A 13,446-nucleotide genomic window follows, 5' to 3' on the forward strand; every position below is an offset into this window, starting at 1 on the left:
CTCATATCCTCCTGGTTCTGGAGCGAGCCCCCAGGGGCCAGGGACAGGTGGCAGGGACAGGACATATTTGTGAATGTTCAAAGACAATATGTGGGACTTCCCTGATGGTCCAGTGGTTAGGACACTGCACTTTCATTTTGGAGAGCATGGGTCCAATCCCTGGTCAGGGACTAAGCTCCCGCAAGCTCCTTGCCAAAAAAAAGAGAGAGAGAGAGACACAAAATAAAACACAATCATGTGTGATGATAAGAAGTTCACTCCTGGGCCAGCCCTCCCTCTCACTCGATTTCAGAGGAGCTCTGCCTTGCTCTGGCCACCTCTCCAGTCATGCCTGACCTCCAGCACAGGTGAGATCCTAACCCACCGAGCTGCAGGGATGGGCATCCTGAGACCAGCACTGAGGTCTCTGGGATGACTGGGGCACACCTATCTTTCAAGGGCTCCTCAGAAAGGGGTGCACAGTGCTGAGGTGTCAGGCAGCTGGAGAGAGAAGGGTTCTAATTCCTGCCACATCCCTGGCCACAGCCCAGGTCTTAAAATGATGCTCCACACAGAAACATTCTAACCCTCTTTAACTCATAAGAAACTGGAAGGTCGGGACTTCCTTGGTGGTTGAGTTAGGAATCCATCTGCCAAGGCAGGGGACACAGGTTTGATCCCTGGTCGGGGAACAAAGTTCCAACACACTGCAGGGCAACTAAGCCTGTGTGCCACAACTAGAGAGCCCACGAGGTGCAACTACTGAAGCCCACCTACCCTAGAGCCCACACCCTGCAACAAGAGAAGCCACTGCAATGAGAAGCCCGAGCACTGCTACTAGAGAGAAGCCCCGGCTCGCAGCAACTAGAAAAAGCTTGCACACAGCAACAAAGACCCAGTGCAGCCAAGATTAAATAAAATAAACAAAATAAAGAAAGAAACTGGAAGGTAGCTGCCTTCTGCTAAACCTAGACTAGAAGAGACCTCTACCCTTGGGAAGTCAAGAAACATCTCCATGGGGATCTTGTTCCCTTTAGAGAACCCAGCCTTACTCTGGGGTAGTCTGGAAGTCAGTATTCTTGGGCTCAGGTGTTGAGCCCTCCCAGCTCATGGGAGAAGTGGGTCTGGGGTTTTGTGGCCTTCTGGGCATCTCACCATTCCCTTCTGGGGACCCTGACACTAAGGGGTGGAATTCTGTCCAGAGCAGCAGTCTCAGGTCAGACTGGCCTCCAAGTGGGTCCCATGTTCCCTGCCATGCCACGTTCCCTGCCATGTTTCCGATAACCCAGACAACTTCCGGTGCTGCTGTCTGCCCTGGCCCTGGCTTATCACCAAAACATTTGCAGCTTTGTGATCAGAAGGACAAATAGGATCACTAGCTTTCCAGCTTAAAACTCTTCAGGGGACATTTCCACAACACATACAGCAGACAGAGATCAGCTCCTTTACACACAAAGAACTTTCACCTCACTTTCACACCTGGGAGCCCCAGGGGCAGCGTTTGTATGCCCAGAACCCCAACTCAGTAGTGCTCAGGACAGACTTTGTTAGAAGGAATGCTCTAACTTGGAACTGATCTGCCAGACTCTTCCCTCTGATGCCTCATGGCTCAGTCACACACTTTCTGGAATGGTTGGAATTGAACAGTGGAGATGGCCATCCCCAGGTCCCCCCTTCTGCTCTTAGAACAGTGGGGCCACCTGGCAGTCAGCTCCACAAATCTGGAATTCCAGTTGGGGGTGGGGGTCTTAGAGGTCCTGGTTCCCTAGGAGCAGATTCCTATCTTCTTTAAGGGGAGCTGATTCCCCCAGGGCTGGAAAATGAGAAGTTGTAATTGTTCAATCAAAATAGTTATGTCAGGCTTCCTTGGTAGCTCAGTGGTAAAGAATCTGCCTGCCAATGCAGGAGACATGGGTTCGATCCCTGGTCCAGGAAGATCCCACATGCCTTGGGGTAACTAAGCCTGTGTGTCACAGCTATCGAGCCTGTGCTCTAATGCCCGGAGCCACAACTACTGAAGCCCGCTTGCCCTAGAGTTCATGCTCCGTAGGAAGAGAAGTCACGGCAATGAAAAGGCCACACAACACAGCTGGAGAGTAGCCCCCGCTTGCCGCAACTAGAGAAAAGTTTGTGCAGCAACAAAGAACCAGCATAGCCAAAGATAAACAAATAAAAAAATAATCACAAAATAGTTCTGTCCTCAATGAGGGTGGGGGAGGGGGAGCTGGATCTTAATTTCACCAGCTGGGCTCCTCCTAAGGCAATTTGGGACCAGATTTTGCCTCTCTAGCCCCTCCCACAATCCCTCCCACCATCACACCTCATCATAAGTCATAATTTCCCTGTCTGTGAAATGGGATTATTAACCTGTCATGAGATTTGACTATTTAGGAAATTAGAACTTCTGTGTGTTTGGAGGAGGGGACATTTCTAGGTACGGAAGGAACTCAGGCAGTGTAGGTGGGTGGGAAGGTAGCAAAGATGAGCTTACTGGGGGGTGTTGGGGGTGAGACTTGAAACAGCTGCCTTGGGTGGAGGGTGCTTGTTGGCAGGTTGACCCTGACAGTCCTGAGCTAGTCCCTATCCATCTATCCTGCCTCTCTGAGGCTCTGCACCCTTAAAGTGACACCTGTTCAACAGGAAGGGGCCTCTCAGCCCCTCCCCAGGCTTCAGAACAGCCAGACCCCACCCATCCTGCACAGGTCTGCCAACCCGGCTTCACACAGAGAATTCTGCTTCTTGACCATGCAGCACCAGGATGGAGAGTGACATCAGGTAGTCAGCACTTGCTGATCCCCTCTGGGTGCAGAGCCTGGGTGCCATGCAAGGGAAGATGCTCCAGTCTGAACACCTGGTCCCTGCTTCTGGAAACTGCCAGTAAACTCTGACTGGGACAGAAACCCTGCCCTGGGGAGCTCTCATGGTTAACAGGGAAGGTCTAGGTCTCACCTTGGAGGACTCTAAGACTGATGAGAAACAGCTGCTGTCCTCAGGGAGCTCTTGTTTGAGTAAGAAAAGCAGCCCCCATCCCAGGAAGCCTCTAGTCTAATGGGGGAGATCTGACTGCTTCCCTTAAGGATTTCCCAGTCTGCAAGGGGACCCACAACTCTGGCCTCGGATGTTCCCAGGGCATGGGGAAAACTTTGCTGGAGGGAGCTTCTAATCTGTGGGTAAAAACACAGTCTTTGCCATCTAGAGGTCCCCACTCTGACCCGGCAGGGAGGCCGCAGGCCCAGTGACAGAGGGAGGCACAGATATAATTATTACTGATTCAAACACACACATGTCAATCCAAACCCATTTTCTGAGCCACGGGAGAGCCCCCTGAACAGACCGAAAAGAGCTATGTGACCCCGGTCGAATCATTTAACCCCTCTGAGCCTCAGTTTCCTCTCCTATAAAATGCTGGAGGTTTCGAGAATGAAGGGAGGTAAAGATATACAGTGAGTGGTACCCAGTAAGGCTGCAATAAACAGTAGCTGCTGTTATTATGAGGAGGGGAAAGAGCGGGCGTGGGGCTTGGGGGTGGGTTCCTGGAAGTGTTCGTGCATCTGTGCCTGCATGTGCAGGGGGTGGACACAGGTAGCCCCGTCCTCAGTCCTCAGTGGGGTGATTGATGGCTTTGGTGGGGCGGGTCAGCACAGGCCCAGGCCCGCCTGGAGGGGACCATTGTCTTGGCAAATGAGGTTTGGCTTCCCCACAGGGGCAGCTCCATCTGCTTTTATTTTTTCCATCAGCAGCCTTGGGAATTCCCACCCTCCCAAGGCCTCACACCTCACAAAAATCTATGTAAGGGTATTATTTTGGGGGGAAGGTGGGTGGAGTCCTACCTCCTGCTACATTACAGGTACTGGCCAGCCCTCCTCCTCCTCTCCTAAGCCATCCCCTTGGTGCCCTCATCCCCCAAATGTTATTATCTTGGTTCCCAGACAATTTTGTTGGACCCATCACTTAATCATCAAGTGATAAAATGCCTGCTGTCAGTTCTGGAAGAGGCCAGTGTGGGGCAGAAAGACACCTGGAGTCAGGCAAGCCTGGCTGTGCATCCTGGCCCCAGCATTTAATAGCTGTGTGACCCTGGGCAAGCCAACTAACCTTTCTGGGCTTCAGTCCCACATCTGAAAAGTCAGTGTTTGGGTATTATTTACAGGGCATCGACTATTCTTAAGACTTAGGGCTTTATGTGTATTATCTAATTTAGCCCCTTGAAGTGGACAATATTTTTCAGGTAATAATGACAGTAACAGTGGATCAACATCGGGACAAAGATTTGAAGGATTTGCTCAAGGTCACACAGTAGAGTGAATGGGAGAGTGGGGATTTGAACTTGTGGCCACCTGACTTCAAAGGCCACATTTTGACCATGTCATCTTATGCTTGCTGCTGCTACTGCTAAGTCGCTTCAGTCGTGTCTGACTCTGTGCGACCTCATAGACGGCAGCCCACCAGGCTCCCCCGTCCCTGGGATTCTCCAGGCAAGAATACTAGAGTGGGTTGCCATTTCCTTCTCCAATGCATCAAAGTGAAAAGTGAAAGTGAAGTCACTCAGTCATGTCCGACTCTCAGCGACCCCATGGACTGCAGCCTACCAGGCTCCTCCGTCCATGGGATTCTCCAGGCAAGAGTACTGGAGTGGGGTGCCACTGCCTTCTCCTTACTCAGTAACTAATACCAGTGCTGATGCTGTGACTTTTAGATATGACAAAATGGGGGCCTTAACCCATAGGCTGGCACAGAGGGGGGTCCTAAAAACTTGAGGTTCTGCAATTATGTCATCCCAGCTGCTCTGGATTCTAGTACTTGTGCCCCTACACCCACTCAGGAAGATATCTCAGACAGTCAATGCCAGGCCATGGTGTTGTAGTGGGGGGGGGGGGGGGGGCGGGTGGCTGCCAAAGCTGGGAACTGGCGTGGGGGCAGGGTCTTTCCTGAGGAGACATGTGCTCCACGGGCCCCCTTGAGAGGAAGGGCTGGGGTTGGACAAACAGAGGGCATGGTGCAGCAAGAGAAGGGAATCTCACCTGAAGGAGCGAGTGGAGTGATGCCCGATGACTCCTCCCCACCCCAGGAACATGCCCAGCTCTTGCTCACCCTAGAATACGGAATCAGGGAGGCCAGGATGCAAAATCTCTCTCTGTCACATTTCTGGCTGAAACAAGTGAAGGTGTGGGCCACACAACTGCTAAGCTAGTCTGCTGAATTCAGGCAGCTGCTTCCCTGTCTGGTCTATTTCCTCTGTTACAATCAGGCACAGAAATCATCCTCAACTTCTGGAGGCACACAGAGGCCCTGATGCCACAGGGACTTTCCAGGAGAATTGCTCCCTCTCCAACTGCCCCAGCTCTGGTCCTTTGCTCTGGAGCCCACTCTGCCCCTGGCCTGGCCAGCAGGATCGAGTGGAACCCAGGGATAACCTATGGTTTGCAATTTTCATCCCTGTCCCCTTAGCCAAGGATTCCATTCATCAGAACAAATATGGACAGAGCACCTGCTGTGTCTCAGGCACTGGGACCGTAAGTGGAACAAGACCCACCCCGCCCAGGGAAGTGCAGCCCAGGAGAGACAGGGAGGCAAAGGGGAAGCAGGAGGGCTTCCCACAGGATGGGCCATCTGACCTTGGCCTGCAAGGGGAGACATTTCAAATAGAAGGAAGAGTTCAGAGTCCATCAGGGCATGGAGATGACCAGCCTTCTATCATGGCTGAAAACTCTGATGCTGATGGGGGCATGGTGGGAGGCAGGCAAGGTCGTTAATTTAGTGGAAACAAGGAGCCATTGAGGGGTTTAGGGATAGGGAGAGCGGTGGACTGAACGGTGAGGAAGGCAGTGAAAGTGGCAGGAAGGGTGTGCACAGGAGTCTGGACGGTGTACGCGTGGGTGTGTGTGTTCTCAGTCCCATTCTTGCCTCTCTAAAGAGAAAGGCTCTGGCTGCCAGTCCTGGCTGGGGCTGAAAAACCCAGCTAGGAGAATCCAGAACCTGCCAGTCAGGCGATGTTATAAAGTTGCCCGCATTATGCCACTAAGTCCACATCACTGCCTAACTCCTGGAGTCGTGTGCCACCTGTCGTGATGACACAGATGGTCAGAGGGTTTGAGTGATTCCCCAGCAGGTTCAGGGTCCAAAAGACAATCCCCCCAGAGGAAAGGAAGTGGCTTGTAAGTGAGAGACATTGAAAAAGAAACAGAGGGACTTCCCTGGTGGTCCAGTGGCTAAGACTCTGCACTCCCAATGGAGGGGGTTCAGGTTCCATCCCTCGTCAGGGAACTCGGTCCCACATGCTGCAACTACAACCTGGTGCAGCCAAATAAATACATATTTTTAAAAAACAAACAAACAAAAAGAAATGGGTACAAGATGGAGATTTGGAATTGGCAATGAGGCACACGGATGTCTCACAATCAATGACCAGCTATTGACAACATCAACAGCCACATTGATCTCATTTTGAAAGCAGAGGCCCCTTTTATTCTGATTTTTAAGCTCTGATTTTAGGACAAGGAGAGAAGAGGAGGGAGAGAAAGAGAGAAGAGAGCTTGGAAGAGTGTGTAGAGGGAGGTGATTGTGATAAGGGAGGGGCCATAGTCAGGTTTCTTTTCAGGGTCTCTAAGCCTTGAATTTTGGATCCATTTCCCCCTTTCTGTGGAGCCTCGTCCCCACCTACCCAGAGACTGTAGAATCACCCATGGCCACCGAGTGCCTGCTGCACCGACATTCGATATGGTAAAAAACCGTTTCCACACACATCCCTGTAGGTGGGTGCTATTATCCCCGAGTTATCAAGGAGACACTGAGGCTCAGAGAAGTACGTTCCTTTGTCCAGGATCTGTCCCTCAGCCGCCGTCTGCCTGACTCCGGAGGGGTACTGAACCAACACTAGGGCACTTCTTCCATGCCACCAGGCTGGGAGGTGGGCAGCGTGGAAGAGTGCTCTGAGCAAGAGAGCAGACCGAGGCGAGGGCTGAGGGAGCACCCAGAGGAGCAAGGGAGGACTTAGCGGGAAACCCAAGAGGCCTCACGTCTCAAACCTGGTTCCCTCAGGCGCCTGAGACCCCGGTGCGCGGTTGGAGAAAAGCAGGCAGTGGGCCGGGAGAGGGCCTGAACCGGGGCCAGAAGAGCTAGCCCAGAGCCGTCGGGATCACTAGGGCGCGGAACTGGTCCGGGTCAGGATGGGAAGGCGCGGGACCACCCGCAGTGCTGGCCGGGGTGGGGGCGCACCTAGAGCCTCCCTCTCCCTGTACACACTCCAGCCCGGTAGGTAGCCTCGCTAAAAGCCGAGGACACTCCTGCCAGCTCTGCCCGGGGCTCGGGGAGTCTTTCGAGCTTCTTCAAACGACGTCAGACTGGGATCCTCAGCCCGAGAGACCACCCGGAGACTCAGAGACAGAGAGACAAAGAGACAGGATTCCACAGGGAGAAGGCTAGTGCGGAGGAGGAGAGTGGGCGAGAAATGAGTCCGGGAGAGCGAGGCGAGGACGCACGCGAGGCAGTGTCAGAACGTGGAAAAGTCGGTGCCCGGAGGAAGGTGGGCAGACGAGGAGCCCAGGAGCAGAGCCAGGAGCTGAGGGGAGACGCGTCGAGGAGGGGAGGCGGCGGACCCACCGACCGACGTGTCCGAGGGCCGGGAGGACAGGGAAGAAAGCAGCATCCTCACTTCCAGCCTCGGTCCCCAGCGCGCCTGGCTCCTGAGCGCTCCAGGTAGCCCACCTTTGTCCGGGCGCGCAACCAGGTGAGGCAGGAGGGCGGGGCCGGGGGCGGGCCAAGGCCATGCCTTACCTGTCTGACCGGCGGGGCGGGGGCCGAGGGGCTCGGGGCCGAGCGCCTGCGGGAGCCGAGCGCAGCAGAGGGCAGAGCCTCGAAGCCAGGACCTCGCGGAGAGGTGCGCGGGCGGCAGGAGGATGTGCCGAGGCTGAGCGGGGCTGGAGGGAAGGGGGAGGGGGACGGGCGGGAGGGAAGGGGGCGGGAACACCGGGAGGGGAGAGGGAGGGGTGGCGGGGAGAGGGCTCCGCTGCCCCCAGCCGAGGGGCAGCCCTGGGCCGAGCCGGGCCCAGCGCGCTCCCGGCCAGCGCGCCCTTGCCAGCTGCGCTCGGCGTTCCGGTCCGGCTCCCCAGAGGCCTAGCCGCCGCCGCCGCCGCGAGGGCGCGGGGCAGACAAAGAAGGTAGACAAAGGCGGGCGCAGCCGGGCGGCCTTGCGGGCACCGGGAGAGGCGGGCCCACTCCTCCCGGTGCAAGAGCCGCCTCGGCGCGGCCTGGAGCGCGTGGGACGGGCGGGGCGCGGGCAGCGGTGGCGCCTCTAGAGCGGCCCGTTCGGGAGCGGGCGACAAAGGGCCGCGGCAGGGGGTCCCTGGCGGACCCCAACAATGGATCGGGGCTGAGCGCTTAGCTGCGGCTAGTCTGGCCGAGCAGGGGCCGGCGGTTCTCCAAAAGGATTATTCCGCCTAGGCTGTCAAATGGGACGGAAGAAACGCCCGGTACGAGGAAGGCGGGACCGCGCACCGCGGGGCTTTTGCAGCTTCGGAAAGTGAGCGGAGTTGGGGGCGAGGTTCTGGGAGGGGTCGCTCTTCCATGTGGGATTCTAGGGGGTCTTTAAAGCTCTATCAGGTGAGACTCGGGCGCACTGACGGCTGCACTAGAGCCCCCTCCCCACTCTCACACCCTGGGAGGGAAGGGGAAAAAGACAGTCCCCCTACCTAACACACACACACACACACACACAGTCCGCCTGAGGGAAGGGGAAAAAGACAGTCCCCCTACCTAACACACACACACACACACACACACACACACACAGTCCGCTTCTCGCCACGCCCCGTCCAAAATAGGTCTGACGCTCCAAAACCCGGTCCAGGCAGGACAAAGCCAGCGCTCGGGGCCGGCTCATTCATCACTCGCAGAGTGCCGACCCTGGGAGTCCAGGAATGCTATGTATGGGTCCCGCGGCCCCCATAACTCACGGCGGGGTCAGTGGGGCCACCAGCACAGCAAAGATCAAAGAGCGGTGGGGCGGGCCGGGTTTGCGCGAAGCATCAGTCTTGCCTGGCCCCCAGAGCTGTCCCAGCGGCTTCCATTTCGACTGTCTTCTTTCTCCAGAGGGTGGCAAATTATGGCTCAGAGGTTTAAGAGCTCCGCTCTGTAGTCAGGCTAGATGCCTGGTCTCCTTTTCTGATGCCATTCCCCTTCTCCTTCAAGTGGCCTAACCTCTCTGAGCTCACCGCTAGCCCTAACTCTCAGGCATCAAGGATTAAGTGCAACGGCTGTGTAAGGAGATAATGTTCCTCAGGTCCTGGCCCCACAGCATATGATCTAGAAAAATTATCAACTATTGTTATTGTAATAGGAATATTATCAGCCTGTGGGGCTCCAGTATGGATTGGGTTATGAGCTGAGCAGAGACATGATCTGATTTGTTGTTTAGTTGGTAAGTCATATTCTACTCTTTTGTGACCCCATGGACTGTATAGCCTGCCAGGCTCCTCTGTCCATGGGATTTCCCAGGCAAGAATACTGGAGCAGGTTGCCATTTCCTTCTCCAGGGGAATCTTCCTGACCCTGGGATTGAACCCGAATTCAATCTGCATTGGTAGGCGGATTCTTTACCGCTGAGCCACCAAGGAAACCCTGCATGATTTGATTCAGGTTTTAACTAACGGGCTCTGATTCCCAAAGTTAAGAATAGACTGCATTTGGCAAGGACAAAAGCAGGGAGACCAGCTGGAAACTGCGGCAGAAAAGAGGCAGTGGTAGCTTGGGCCTGGGAGGACGACAGTGGGCATGATTCCCCCTGTCCAGGATGAAGCTGTGGCCCAGCATTTACTGAACCAGAAGTGAATTATTGGCTCCTCTGGTTCCAATGCTGTTGTGATGGATATTCATCGGTAGGGTGATCTTTTGGATTCTGTTCTCTGGGGCCTCCCAGAGTGATGCTGTGGAGAAAAGTAGATGTTAGGAGAAGTCTGGAATCCTGTCCCATCCAGGTTTTGGTGACTCTGGGCCTCAGTTTCTCCATGTTTGAATGGCCAAAGCGGAAACAACTCAAATACCCATAGCCTGATGAGTGAATAAACAAAATGTGGTATATGCATGTGGTGGAATATTGACCACAGAAAGGAATGAAGTACCAATACATGCCACATTCTGGATGAACCTTGAATACAGTATGCTATGTGAAACAAACCAGACATAAAAGGCTGTGTATTGTGTGATTTACATAAAATGTTCAGAATAGGCAAATCCATAGAGACAGAAAGTTTTCTAGGGGATGGTTGCCAGGGGTTGGGAGAAGGCGAGAGTAGGAAAGTGGCTGCCAATATGTGTGTGGGTTTTTCTTTTTGGAGCAAAGAAAATGTTCTAGAATTAGATATTGGCAATGGATGCACAATTTTGTGACTATATTAAAAACCACCGAATTGCATGCTTTAAAAAGGATTCTTTATTGAATTATATTTATTATTTATTTAATTATATCTCAGTAAAGCAGTTATTTTTAAAAATTGGCAGTTGAGCTGGATCAAGGTCTCTTACCCTGTGGTCCAGGATGACTTCAGAGGGCCCGGCAACCCCTAAAATGTGAATAACAGTTAGTGTTTCTGTGCACTTCTGTGGATAAAGTTTCAAAGTTCAAGAAGAAATGATCTGTAAGGTCCCCCTGACCAACAAGGGGGTCAATGACACTAGAAAGTCAGCAGAACCTTGGGGAGGAAATGGCATGGGGGCTCTGCCCTCGTTGATGATATATTGGAGGCTGTCCAGTGTTACTGGGGTAGTAAGGCCAGGGCTGTGACCTGAGTCTGAGGCCAGCAGTGGACCCCAGGATCTGGGGCAGCTGTATAGGTCCGGCCTCACATCAGAAGGCCAGATGAGCAGGGAGAGGTGCTGATTTCAGCTGTAGCCCCTTATCTTTAGGCATATTGGGCCATGAGGATGTACGTTCCCCTTCAGGGCATTTGGGGGGGGGGTTTCCTGCTGCCTGGGGAAATGGAAATAGCAAGAGGGGCACAGCTATGAATGTTTTGGATGGGGTTTTGAAAGGTGTGATAGCTGGTCCAGAGTGTTTGCTCTAGGGGCTTAGGTGGTGTGTGTGTGTGTCAACCTTAATATCATCATCATCACAGCCATTAATTGGGTATTTACATGCCAGACATTGTATACTTTGTGTCTTTACAAACATTATCACACGTATTCCTTGCTCAACTCTATGCAATTGGTGCTACCACGATCCCATTTTACAGATGAAGACATTGAGATTCATCTGGTTAAGGGGCAGTGGTAGGGAGAGAAGCAGCAGCCTCTCACAGCAGGGTGTGAAGGGCACCGTGGGGAGTGCATTCTGCAGCTCTTGCTTGTTTGTGAAAGCAGCTCTTCTCTGCACACCACCACCTAGAGCCCGCCCACTGAAAAGCAAAGAGGTCTTTGCTCTTCATCCAGACTCAATAAGGACTCATGTCAGGCAAGTGTCAGTGAGTCACTATCCACCATCATTTCATTCCTTCAGATTCTTTCATTCGCTCATTGGACACACATTCATTTAGAACCTGGATCTGGCCAGGCATTGGGGAGGTGCTGAACCCAGAGAATGAATGAGGCTGGGCCTCTGCTCAGGGGGTGTCCCAGCTGGCTGGGTTCCTGAGCATTGCGGTGAATCCCACTGTCAGCACTGTCCACTGGTGACAGTGGGATTGTCACCAGGCTAAACTTGGCTGACTTTCTTGTGGCTCCTCCCGCCTTCCTGTGTCTGGTGTCCTGGGAACCTTAGGCAGGGATGGGATGGATGCTATGTCCTGTGATCATCCTGGGAACAAAAGGAAATATCTTAGGGGTCTGGACACTTCATTTCTTGTTGTTACACCCTGTTCATTCATTGTGTGTTGTTCAGTGAACCCCAGGAATCTTCCTTTGTCTGTGCAGTCTTGGCAAAATTCTTACATCTCATCTTCTCTCAGTTTCAATTTAAATGTCTCTAGGGACTGAGTTTCTTTCTGTTCCTATTGAAGACCCTCAGGAACCTGCTGCAGTTAGCAAATAAGCTCTTTCTCCTCCTAAACATCTACCCTTCCTTCCCAGGTACCCTCCTACATATTGTTGTTATGGTGAAGAATATGCAAATAACTTTGAAAAACAGACTCCCAGCAAATGGGTATTCAAAAATGTAATAAATTAACTCCATAATGTAATCTAGGTCCCATGACCATCCATCATGCTGATGTGATTACGATACGAAAAATCAGATGCCGTGTGGACAGAAGTGACAGATGACTCTCACAGAACTCTCTCATGGTCCCATGCTGATTCAGCCCCCTGCCCCTGCCTATCCCCAGCTTCTTGGCCCCTTTGGAACCCAAGGTCATCAGAGGTTTAGGGAACATCTGTCCAGCCTGTTCATTTCACAAATGAGATGGAGGCCTTTTGGGGGGTGGAGTCAGATTAGTTTGATCCCTCCTCATCTGTCTCCTAGCCCCCCGTCCTCTGTTAATCGCTAGCTCTGAATCCAAAGCCCCAAACAGGTATTTTTATCCAGTTTCTAGTTGACAAGGTAGGTACCCCAGGGTCAGACAAAGCTGTTTGGACCTCAGTGTCCTCACTGGAAAAATGTGAGTTTTGGGGTGTTTGTCTACCAAGGTTTCTCTGAAGTTCTTCAGCTGTGTGTGGCAGGAGACCTCTGAGTGGCTTGCACTATGTCTTCTTAGGGCAGGGGGCTGGAGCTTAGGGTCAATGGAAGGAACACTGGCATGAGTCCCCAGGTCACTTGCATTGTGCCTTGGAGGCTACTCCGAAACAGTAACTGGGCTCTGAGCTTCTGCTACCTAGAGCTCCATCCTAAGGGACTTTTCACAAGGAATTGCCCCCTTAAGACTGCCACTTTCTGTTACCAATGAAAATGCTGCATGAGCAACCTCCAGGGAGGGGCAAAGAGGGACACTCATTTCCCCCAGTTTCCCAAGCATCCACAGTGATTAAGTCTCAAGGAGCCAGGGGACACCTGCCTACAAACAAGTGAGCTGCTCAGCTGGCTCCATGTGGAAATGGTCCTCTCCTATGTGATGTGGGCAGGGTCTCCAGATCTTGGGAAGGATTGCTGTGCTGCCAGGCACATCCATTTCTAAATTAAATCCTTCATTCTATTGGGTTAAACATTGCAATTTTATGAAATGCAGACTTTCCCTAAGCAATTAGGGTGGTTGCAATTCCCATACTTTCTTTGGCATCAGCCCCCTGGGAGCTTGTTAAAGGGCCAGTGCCCTATTGTGCACCCCGACTGATCTCATAGGTCTGGGAAGCCCAGGTTCCAAGTGTTTAACGGGCTCCCCGGGGATTTTGATGCAGATTTCCTGGGACTGCTTCTGAGAAATGCTCTGTTGGCATTTTTGGCTTAATGGGCCAGGTTACTTATTCTCTCCCCCATCACCACTGCCATATGAAGTGTGTGAATGCAGGTTTGAAAGCATCTGGGGTGAAAGGGGTGCAGGTTGCTGA

Source organism: Bos indicus, chromosome 16 (genome assembly GCF_029378745.1).
Source record: "Bos indicus isolate NIAB-ARS_2022 breed Sahiwal x Tharparkar chromosome 16, NIAB-ARS_B.indTharparkar_mat_pri_1.0, whole genome shotgun sequence".
NCBI lineage: Eukaryota > Metazoa > Chordata > Mammalia > Artiodactyla > Bovidae > Bos > Bos indicus.